Source organism: Thermobia domestica, chromosome 14 (assembly GCF_964235325.1).
Source record: "Thermobia domestica chromosome 14, izTheDome1.hap1.1, whole genome shotgun sequence".
In the NCBI taxonomy this organism is placed as follows: Eukaryota; Metazoa; Arthropoda; class Insecta; order Zygentoma; family Lepismatidae; genus Thermobia; species Thermobia domestica.
Window position 1 is genome coordinate 141,750,354 of NC_137467.1, and position 12,381 is coordinate 141,762,734.

Sequence of the window (12,381 nt, forward strand, 5' to 3'; positions counted from 1 at the left end):
CTGATTTTGATACATCGTAGTGCATATTTTCCACTTTTCTTTAGACCTTCTTAATCGAATTTTAACTTTTCCTTTTGTAAGTAGTACTCGGATGATAAGTAGAACTCGGATTACAATTATCTAAAAACCGAAAATATTCATGCATTTATTCCCTAGAAATGGCAACATATAACCTAAAATATAACAGAATGACTTACAAAAATAAAAGAAATATTTAACAAATATTTCTAACAACAATTGATTAAGAAGTTTACAAAATTGTTTGTTCTAAATAAATATTTTAAAACCCCGAAGCATTGATCACAGCACGTTGCCGACCACACAGTTGGATTTGCTCAATCGCTTCCAATACATATAAATATATTTCTGAACAGTAAGTGAAATTCGACTAAAACAACAACAACAACAAAAAAAACTTTTCATTATCACTTCAGTCCTATGACTTAAAGTACAATTCAAATATGTATGTAATTGACCAAAGAAAATTATTTTCATGTTTATAACAATCGGAAATACTGTATGTCTAAATATACTTATACATGCAAAAATATAAGACAAAAATATAACATCAGAGAAATCAGACTTACAAGGGAGGGTCACGAAGTTGCTACGCTGAGATCCGAACAAGACAATCGTGTTTGCATTTGATATGTTATAACTAGACGAATCCCGCAGTTATACGTGGCACCGGGCAGGATATCATGAGGTGGAACATATTTTGTAATGTAAAAGCTACAAAAAACTGGTAGAATAATTTGAACCGAGTCATTTATTCGGAAACGGTTGGGTAAATGGAAAACTCGGTGAACATGTATCCCATCATTTTCAAGGGCATACTTTTTGGGGTTTCAAATGATAATAGGGCTTAAGCAGAACATCGTTTGAAAGCTGCTGTAAAATGAGAGGAAATGGAGCAAGTCTCGACTCTCTACAACAACCCTGTGTAAAATGGCGGCAGGTCTAATTGTGAACAAAAAGAATTGGAAAGGCCATGGTCACCCCTATAAATCAAAACGGTGAGACAAATATGAAAACAGAAAAAGACGTGTGACATTATGTTTAAAGTACAACAATTTAAGTTAAAACGTCTTGTCCTAGGGCCCCACAGAGTCCCAGGTGGAGTCCAACTCAAAACTTTCAATGGCAAGGGGGTTAAGTAGCACATCGTTTGAAAGCTGTTGTTAATGAAAGAAGATGGAGCAAGTCCCGACTCTCTGCGACAACCCTGTGCAAAATGGAGGCGGGTCAAACGTAACACAAACGATGTGCTACTTAATCCCCCTTACCATTTGGAACTTTTGAGTTGGATCCTGTCTCGAGTCCTGCGGCGGACCTTGTGGCAAAATCTTTTATCTCACAAAGTGTGCCCTTGAAAATGATAGGATACGTGTTCGCCGAGCTTTCCAGTTACTCAACCGTTTCCGAACAAACGACTCGGTTCAAACTATTGTTAACTCACGATATTCCACCCGGTGGCACGTATAGCTTTGGGATGCATCTAGTTATAATGTATCAAATGCAAACTCAATTGTCTCTTCGGATCTCAGTGGAGCCACTTCGTGACCCTCCCTTGTTAGTAATGTGAAAGTTATTTTCCACTATTATTGACGCCAAATTTAATTTTGACGCAACATAGCGTGTACTTTCTTTGAGAATTTCCAATCATATTCACTTTCTGAGGTTATAAGTTGTCAAATAATAAGAAATGAATTTCTAGCCTCCCCTGATGAAAAAAGTAGTTTTCATGTTCACTTTCGTAAATAAATGGAAAATAAAACGAAAGAAAGAAAAGTAAAAGAGTATATTCAAGTCTGTTAGAATATTTATATTACCTTTGAAACTTCCGAATCATATCCATGTAATAAAGTAAAATTCAATCAAGAATGAGGAGATATATTTCTTTCCTTATCGCTCAGATTTTTTAACATTCCACGTTACCTTGCGTAAAATTGTTAGATTTTAATACAATCTTATGTTGTTAGTATGTATTGTTTTAAAAGATTTTCTCGCAATCCCACTCTCTGTTGTTCAAGGGAAAGTCACTCAAGAATGAGGAATGAATTTCACTGTAATAAGTGGTAAAATACTTCTTTTCAGATTTAGCGGTTAGCGTACGCGCCTTTGGCGTGGGAGGCCCGGGTTCGATTCCCGGCGGGAGCTCATGTGGTTCGGATTCCACGTTAATCAGTAGGTCCACGTCTCGTATAGGCTTGCTGCTGAACGGGACTTTAAACTCAAAATCAACTAAACTCTTTTCAGATTTAAAAAAGTAGCAGTGTTACATTTTTGTAGCATATTTTCTCAATTCATATTGACACCGGAAATGGCAGTTGATTTCTAACACTTCCGCTTAGTAGAGAGATTTGAGTGGAGATGGAATATATTCTTGGGACGCGTTTTTTGCTCTATAGCGGGAGTGTGAACACTTTTAATACATCGGCCCAGTTGAGCAGTTCGGCATCAGGTTGCGGGCCACAATTTTTTTTTAAGAAAATAAAAACAGTATTCTTCTTTTAAAAATTTAGCTTTTTTTTGTTGAATTTAGGCACCGAAAGCTGAAGTTTTGTAGTTATAAATGTGATGTACTATAAGTTCTTAAAGTATTTAGTACAAATTTAAAATTAAGTTGTAGAAATCTCATGCACTAGAAGTAAGTATTTATCACTGAGCCACGGAGGAAACTACAAATTCCCCATTCTGACCATATGAATTTTTTGTACATTAGTTTATCATATGGTATTTACTAGATCGGTACATCTCTCAGAACTATAGATCTTTCCCCAAAGTGGGGGAAGCACTCGTGTGTTGTGCAGAGGAACATCGTATTCAGTAGTTTTCTCGGTATTACCCTGTTTTATCCTACATTCTCATGATAAAAATTCTTTCGGAATAATTAGCTTTCGTCTATGTTTCCATTTTTGGATCGGATTTGAGTACAGCCTCCCTTCAGTAGCAAGGCTATATAAGACGTGGATTTGTCCCTTAACGCGGGATACGAACAGGATGTGCTTCCGCCGGGAATCGATCCGAGTCTTCTATCCTAAAATCGTTTATGCTACCCACATAGCCATTAGTGATCTCTCTGTCTTCATTAGCCTAAAAGGGCATAAAAATTAAACGTTATGAACTTCATATCATTTCAGTTATTCATCCGATAGCCAATTCTGTACCGAGACAAAGTAGACCAATCAAATATATGTATTTCTCCTCTCTTTTCAAATTGTAACGATGCTCTACTAACTTGGACGGCGTATTGAGACTTTTATTCATTGAAATATCGTATTTAGTTGTAGGTAATTTATCTCAGTCAACATTTGATAAAATATCCCAAGAAAATATTCTGTTTCTTTGGGACACTATTGCGCATCTCTTGTACTACATCAAATTCTGCACTAATGGAATCTACGGCTTGCCTTTTACCCAGGGTGGAAAAAAATCATGATTTTTTTCAAAAAAATCATTTTTGTTGATTTTTTTTATTTAAATCGATTTTTTTGATTTAAATCAAATCTTTTTTTTCGTATAATACAAGTCGCGAACTGAAGAAAAAAACATTAGGAATTAGTATTAAATGTTAATTATGTCATTTAAGTGAAAGTATTGGGTTTTAATTTTGAATTAATTCCCAATCGTTAACCTATTTCAATCCCAAACAATGTTTCTTAAGCATTAAGGAAAAAGTACAGCAATGTATATCAACATGACACTTTCCGTTTCACGAAAGTTACTGATATTTGGCAGGGGCATATTTTTAAACAATTGGAACTAGCTAGCGGCACGAAATACATATAAAGTACGTAAATTTCGCCTAAAATTAACTAACTCACTCTATGACCTATGGAACCCGGAGGTTCAATGCCATGTTCACAAAAGCTGTCCACTAACTTCTATCCTTAGTCAACTGGATCCAGTTTTTACTTTGTATTCCTATTTCTGCGAGATGCAACTTAATGTTGTCCTCACATCTGCGCCTAGTCCTTCCTAATGGTCCAATCGGACTTCCAGTTAAAACTTTGAAAGCGTTCCTACTTTCTTCCATTCTCGCTACATGTCCTGCCCACCTGAGCCTCCAAGATTTGATGACCCTAACAATATTTGGTGAATGGTATAAATTATGCAGTTCCTCATCATGAAGTTTTCGCCATTCCTCATTTCCGTTCCTTGTGGTTCCGAATATTCGTTTCAGGATTTTATTCTCAATTACTTTCAGTCTGCGTTCTTCCCTCAGCGTAAGCGACCATGTTTCACAACCATACAGCACAACAGGCATAATTATCGTTTTATATATTTTAAAGCTTCAAATTCCTCGACACAATTCGCGACGATAAGATATTTTGAACTGAATAATAACACGAATTCCAAAATAAAAAATTAAGATGATCAGTTCGAGAAGAAGAAACACTTGTGATTGTTAAAAATATGCTTTATGTAACGTGAAAAACAGTTCAAGTGCGAGTTGTCCGTGCATTTAAGACATCTATACATAGCAGGCACGTTTTTATACTTTTCTGTTGGCTATTTTATTTCCTCTGACAATTTTTCCTGCACAGGCGCGGCAAATTTTCTGCGATCACATCGCAGATCGTGGCATGTTCTGCAATGGGGTCAAGTATCCACTTTATCAAAAGTATTATTCGATATTTTAACGCATCCAAAACTTGTCGTATTACCATCCCGAGGAACTTCTGTGTATTTAGTACATAAATTTCGCCCCAAATTTTAAAGTTTGTTTTTGTTTTGTTTCGGAGAGGGGATCGGACCCCTCTAAATACGCCCCTATTATCTGGGAACAAACAAATAGACGTGGACACAAAAGAGTTTTCATCTTAAATGTACATGGTGATTTCCCCGCTGGAATAGAAATTTTAAAACCCTGTGTTGCAAAGAGAAGAAAGCAGGGTTCACCCGTAACCCGTTCAAACGGGATTTTCCCTAATCGTTCCCTACATGATACTCGTTTTCATACTGTGCTTACATACATTTGAGTCTCATTGTATTATGATCATTATCTTCCATAATCGAAATAACAGAAGAGAAACGGGATTTTATTTACTTTCACTTTAAATTAATTCATTTCGGAATTTGATTTAAATCAACGATTTTTATTAAAAAAATCAAGTGATTTAAATCTTGATTAAAATCGTGATTTAAATCAGACTGATTTAAATCAATCCACCCTGCTTTTACCCGACTTCGATCCGACGCTTTTTTGTCGAGTTATGGCTGTTTTTGCATATTTCCGACAAATATTCGGCTAGTCATAGCGCTGAAAGCAAGCATTGTGCACCCAGGTTGATTTATACTTTTTATGGTATCTTGGTATCAGGAGTCGCCTCTCATATGTTTCGGCGTTTTTATAAAACACCCTGTATAGTGGAACAAATATGACTTTGTAATTGGGTTCCATTGTGCACGTTAAAAATAAAAAGTTTTTTTTTTTTTGAGTACTTGTTTGGGAGTTGGGATTATATTTCGTTTACACATCTGGCAACATTGTCGGAAAGTAAATTATAGCCCTACGATACAGTGTAGCATAATGTGGAAATTAAAGAGATAATAATCTCAGCCTAAGTGTGGAAGTGATAGATATTACTGTGATTGTTATAATGTGAAGAGTATGAAGAATGTGTAGTTAAGAGTTACTTTAGAAGAAATTTTGTGTAATATATGTAAGTAAAACAGTGGTAAAATATCTCTTGTATTTGCTGTTGTCGGCATTTTTTGGATATTATCATGAATTAATACATGTTTACAACAGAACATTCATTCGTTTAGTGAATTGATACACTAAAATAAACAGTCCTTCTATAATATGTACGTAGTAATTCATAAGCAGCAACATTTCACATTAAATACGTTTCCAAGGTTTCTCTATTGTGATGTAACTTGTCTTAACAATCCTTATTTTGGAGTTAGAGGTCACTTTTCGTAGTAAATTTTTTCATGAGATGAGATCTTGACTCATTATCACTTAAGTTCAATCTGCTTTTTAACAGCAGCACTTAGAACGCGTAACTATAATATGGATGTTGGCAGGAATGATCAATAAGAAAATTATTTCACTTTCATAGCTAGGGAAGTTGCATAATCTGAATTGCAATGATATAGAGCAGTACGGTTCCCGAAACGTTTTCCTCTAACTCAAGACACCATAATAATACAAATCCAATTTGATACATAGGCTATGTTTTCACTAAAGTAAACTAATATCAAACTCATGTTACCAGTCGCTATGGCGACAGATTTCACTCCAGATTTTTCAAGGGCTGCCGTAATTGTTATACAATTGTAATAGGGGCGTTACTCGAGCAGACGATTCTACCAAATTTTGACACGTTTCTTACACTTTGAGTGGCAAATTTTTACTTTGACTCCAACTGTGACTTCAACCGATTCATGTGATCCGGTTCCCGGAGCAGTTTAGGAATCATTCCTAAACTGCTCCCGAAACCGGATCACATGAATCGATTACAATTACTAACACAGTGAAAGTAATGTACGATGTTAAGAATTATACTATAAGTACAAGGGCCACAATGTTACTATACGATGTTAAGAATTATACTATAAGTACAAGGGCCACAATGTTACTATACGAAGTTAAGAATTATACTATAAGTACAAGGGCCACAATGTTACTAAACATCAATTCAGGTGAAGCGGTGACTATGAATTTTGAGATCTAAATGGGGGGCTACCGCCCCCCAAACCCCGCTCAAGTACCATAAAAACATCCAAAATAATAATAAATAATCACACCACTACTATAAAGCTAAGATAAGAAGGAAAAAATTTTAAAAAAAAAACACTCGTCTCTAATCATAAATCAGTGCATGACAGAGAAAAAAAAAATACATCTCAACAAGATAATAGGACAAGCAGCAGCAAACCAAATACTTTGCCTAATACTCAAATGCAAAACAAATCAAGAATAAAAATATGAATTAAAAAAAGAAAACACTCACCATTTCGCCATACAACAACACTCATGAATAATGAACTCATAACTGCTGATTCCACACACGAAAAAATAAGATACCAAGAACACATGCACAATACTCAACATTACTGAAAAATGTTCCTTTCCGCGCACACGTCGTTTTATTAAACCGAGCACACTTGCTATTATTACAAACAAGAAAAACCAATAAACGTCCACTTTTACCATACGTCGAAAATATCTTCAGCTTTAGACCACAACCAAGATAGGTTTTCTCTAACTCAATTCAACCAATTCAATTACGCGCTTCCCGCATGCCACAAACAGCAGTACACACATACATGCACACAGAACGTGACATCACACTAACAAACTACCATATGACTACACAAACACCTAGTGGGAAAAATATGAACTAAGACGTCACACCAAAGACACGAACAGTTCCAACAAGTGACTCACGCACAAGCACTTGCAGGAAGTGACTGAACCTATAAGAACCGATTAAAGTCACAGTTGGAGTCAAAGTAAAGACTTGCCCTTTGAGTTTAGGTTAGAGCTTTTATATTTCTTTCATCAGAGCATGCACTAAAAGAGACACTCCATTAATACTTGCAAAGTGACTTAAGGAGGGCTGAGTATAAATACAGTATAGACGTATGGCATAAAACACAAACCAACTTATGCTAAATGGCCACTAAAAACTACGAATGCGATCTAACTGAGTTAGGGCAGTAGTGCAGAAAGGGGACCAACAATAGCGAAGGGTACGTCCGTAGGGAGCAGATGGGTCAGCGACTAGGAGTATACGCATAAACGAGGATAGTGGAAGAGCATACTTACACATACAATACTTTCAGTATCACTCAAAATTCATGTCAATATGCTGTGTAGGACACTAGTAACTTATATTTACACTCTCATTCCTTCACGAAAAATGTTTCACATCGCATTTTGCCTACAAATTTTCTGTTTGGTAGAACCATCTGTTCGAGTGATATTTACACTCTCATTCCTTCACAAAAATGTTTCACATCGCATTTTGCCTACAAATTTTCTATTTGGTAGAACCATCTGTTCGAGTGATTCTCTGATATGTAGCTGCTCTGGCCAGGGTCATGTATGTTGCCCTCAGGTCCGCTGATAAGTCAAAGGGAGTACCTAATTCAAAGTTATACTGGGCATTAGAGAAGTATGGCCGGACCCCTTGAAAATTGAAAAAAAAAAAAAAAAAAAAAAAAAATCCAAAATATACTAAATTAGGTTATATTATATTAGGTAAGGTTAGAGCTTCAAAGAGCTTAGGTTAGAGGCGAATTGTTTTAGGTGAACTTTTCCAGGAAATCGAGAAAAAGGAAGGTATTAATTAGTTTCTTCCACAGGTAACTTAGTAGTGACTCTGGCTCAAGTACCGGTTCCGTAGCATTCGATGGGGGTATGGCTTTGCATTCCTCTGTGCAGGTTCACTTTAGGAGGACGTGAATATACGTATGCGATAAGAACTATTGTACAAACGACATTAATCAACTTGTGCTAGGTGGCCACTAAAAGCACGAATGTTATCTAACCGAGTCAGGACAGGAGTGCAGCAGGTAGCACAGCCCTAGCGGTAGCGAGGGTTGTGTCGTAGGGATTAGGTGTGTCAGCAACGGTGGGTATACACATAAACAGTTAAAGTAGAGAACATGGTATATGGCATAAAACACTCACCTGATGTGCGGATTTGGGGGAAATACTAAATGCTATCCGAAAAACATATCAGGATGTACTAAATTATTTTATATTAGGGTAGGCTATCCTTCAAAACAGAGGCTTGCAAACTTCTGCAATTTCGATTAGAGAATCGTACAATCGTGTAGAAATATGCGCACCATTTCTACACTGCCTTTCCCACGACTAATGATAACAAGTGTATCTCTTCGCCAAATAGTTCCTTCTGTCTCCACATGCGGTGCCGTTTATAATATCAAAAACAACCAACAACAGTAACTACTTTCTTAACTTCACCTATTCCCCTCACCCAGGCCCGTATTTAGGTAAGTGCTATTCTGTGCTCGAGCACAGGGCAGCAAAATTTAGGGGTGGATATTTTTTTTTTTCTTTTTTAAACATCTACAGTAAAATAATATTGAAATGATGTTAATGTGTTTAATTCGCTTTAAATTACAGTAGTTGCTAATTAGCAAGATTATCTGATTATTTTAAAAAGTCATCCCTCACCACCCCCACCCCAAAAGGTGAGGATAAACTTGAATATCATGAAAACTGATACCGTTAAACTCAGTGACCTCGAAAACTATGAATTCAACACTAATGTCTGTCGTTTTCGGTTACTTTTAAAATCTCACCCCTCCCTGGGGAGTGGAGTATGACCTTGACGTTGGATTGAAAACTCACTGTTCATCTCAGCGACCCCCAAAACTATGAATTCAACTCTAATATTGAGCGTTTTCGATTATTTGGTTAATCTAACATAATGAAAAAATGCATAAAGGAGAAAAAACATGTTTTTGCAAATGCTTTGGGGAGGTTTTTTGTTACATTCAAGTAACCTAAAACCGAAATAAAATGCATAGAAGAGAAAAACTTTATTGCTAACACTTTAGAAAGATTTCTCGTATTGGTTCAAGTAGCTTAAAAACATGAAGTAATCTACACTCATTACGTAAACTAATATAATTTTTTACATATAAAATTATATAAAATGCTTTTCACTTAACTCACTATGATCTTAAATTATATGATAAGTTCAAAATAAACAATGTCAAAAATACTGCCTAGTTTTTTAAATTCCATATTTTACTATTACAATTATAAGAGTAAATATTCAAGAAATTCGATCATAATTCAAGTGAAATTATGAAATATAAAAATGACATAACAGTTGATTTATTATTAATAGAATGCATTTTCTCCGGACAGTAAATTAAAACCTTCATAATTAAATTCCATGCCAGTATTGAGAGAATGTGTCCCCAATGGATGAGTGGTTAAGCTCTCCCGTTGCCTTGTAATCAAGAGGTCCCTTGTTTGATTCCAGATGGAGACACAACTGGTTCGAATCCCAAGTTAAGTTGTTGGTCTCGTCCTTAGTACATCATCATCATCCCATGGAAGGCAATGGCAAACTACCATGGGTTCACCTTGCCCAGGGACTTTTGGGTCAAACGCTTACCTTCGGGCAGAACACCACATCATAATCATCATTGAGAAAATTAGGGCATTTAGATTTATGTTGTAACTTTTATAACTTGTAATACGTAAACTGCTACTAAACAAGAGCTGATATGTTTGCAAAATCAAGGCTTGTTTCCTTGTTTGAAACATAAGTTTATTCAGGGGAGGGCGACAAATTATTCAGAGCACAACGGCGCACAATATTTAAATACAAGCCTGCCCTCGCTTAACTTTCATTCACAAACGGAAATAAACTCTCCAGTTAACCCAGTAAACTTCCTAAAATTGGTCCGGCTTTACGGCATTTAACCCTTAGTGTACATTATTCAATGGTGTTCTAGTTCGTACGTTGTAGTCCCTTCTCAAGCATATATTGTAGTCTCTTCATAATACTCTCACTGCAAAAATGAATGTACAAAGTTATTCAAGCGCGTTTTTACATTTTGAGAAAGTTACTGTTCGCTAAATCAGATTTCACTCAACTTACCAAACGAACCTAACCTCTGTTCTACTCTTCCCTATTCTAACACGCCTCTATTAGCTTTTAGTTCGTTTTTTTAAAAAATGAAAATTTAACATTGTGTAAAACTAAACCCCTTCTGTAATCCAGTAGCCTATCATTCTTCTTTTCCCTTCTGTTTCAGTAGTTCTTTTTTTTCTTTGACCGTTTTAACTCGTTGATTTTTGTTATCCCTTTCGATAGCTTGTAGATGCTTTTCATCGTTTTCAAATAATGCCTATTTTATGATGCTCTACAGGAGACATTTTTACGAGTCTTTTTCTTAACTCAGTTTAACGTTCTACACGCTTTTCTTGTGATTTTCCAAATCCTACCGGTATTCCCGAAAGGAAAAGTCACCAGAGATGCTATTGGATTGATGAGAATTATATCAGAAAGAATTCTTGATGTAAAGGAAGAGTTGTGTATGTGCTTCATCGACTGGTGAAAAGCTTTCGACCGAGTCAATTGGACTAAACTTTTGAAAATACTTAAAGAAATTGGAGTCAACTGGAGAGATCGATGACTCGTTCAAAACCTCTTCATAGGACAGCGAGTGAAGTTGCGCTTGAATGAAGAAGAAACCAATAGTGTTGAGATTGGAAGAGGAGTCAGACAAAGATATAGTTTGTCGCCCCAATTATTTAACATTTACAGTGAATGTTTAATGAAGGAAACATTAATGAGGATTGGAGATTTCAAGATTGAAGGGCAGATCATTAAGAAGATCAGGTATGCAGATGATATGGTTATAATAGCTGAAACCGAAGGAGGACTACAGGAGATGATTGACAAATTAGTTGATACTTGAAAACTGTATAGAATGGAAATTAACATCGAAAAGTAGAAAGTCATGAGAATATCCCGTGGAAACACACCCTTACAGATCAGAGTAGAACAAAGAGAACTTGAAGAGGTCAATAATTTCAAGTATCTGGGAAGTATTTTGATGAGAGACGCTTACTGCATCAAAGAGATCAGGTCAAGAATTGCTATAGCTAAAGAAGCATTCAACAAAAAAAGATCACTCTTAACTAGCAGGCTCAACATTGAACTTAAAAAGTTGGTCAAGTGCTATATATGGAACATTGGACTGTATGGTTCAGAGACTTGGACATTACGGAAATTAGAGAAGATATATTTAGAGAGCTTCGAGTTGAGTTGATTTTAGTTTAGTGTCCCTTTCAGCAGCGAGGCTATATGAGACGTAAACCTACTGATTAACGTGGAATCCGAACCACATGAGCTCCCGCCGGGAATCGAACCCGGGTCTCCCTTGCCAAAGGCGCGTATGCTAACCGCTTTGCCACGGAGGAGCTCAAGAGAGCTTCGAAATATTGTGTTGGAGGAAAATGGAGAAGATAAAATGGACAGAGAGAGCAACAAACGAAGATGTTTTAAAACGGATAGGAGAGAAGAGGACACTTCTATCCAGCATCCTTCGTAGAAAGGCCAATTGGATTGGGCACATCTTGCAAAGAAATTTTCTTCTACATACCGCCATAGACGGAAAGTTGGAAGGGAAGCTAGGAATAGAAAGAAGAAGAAGAAAACAGCTGATCGATGATTTGAAAGATAGGTGAAAATATTGGGAGTTAAAAGCGGAAGCTGAAGATCGAGAAAAGTTGAAGAAACATTTCCAGGCTCAAATCTAAAATTGAAAAAAAATTCCTCATTAGTCCCAGGACCTGCCGAAAGGCAGAATACTTAATAATAATAATCATCTTTATTTTTCGTTTGCACTTCATCACATCTTCGTAGGTAC

General features: G+C 36.2%; 1 protein-coding gene across 2 annotated transcripts in view; it reads left to right on the forward strand.

Moving 5' to 3' along the window:
- The first annotated feature begins 5,479 nt into the window (after positions 1-5,479).
- The window catches only part of Cyfip (Cytoplasmic FMR1-interacting protein Sra-1), a 110,311-nt gene continuing 103,409 nt past the window's right edge, over positions 5,480-12,381 (forward strand). For both annotated transcript variants that reach the window (XM_081738943.1, XM_081738944.1), the window contains exon 1: positions 5,480-5,669. The gene's annotated coding sequence lies outside the window, so the exon portion shown is untranslated. The remainder of the gene's footprint in view (positions 5,670-12,381) is intronic.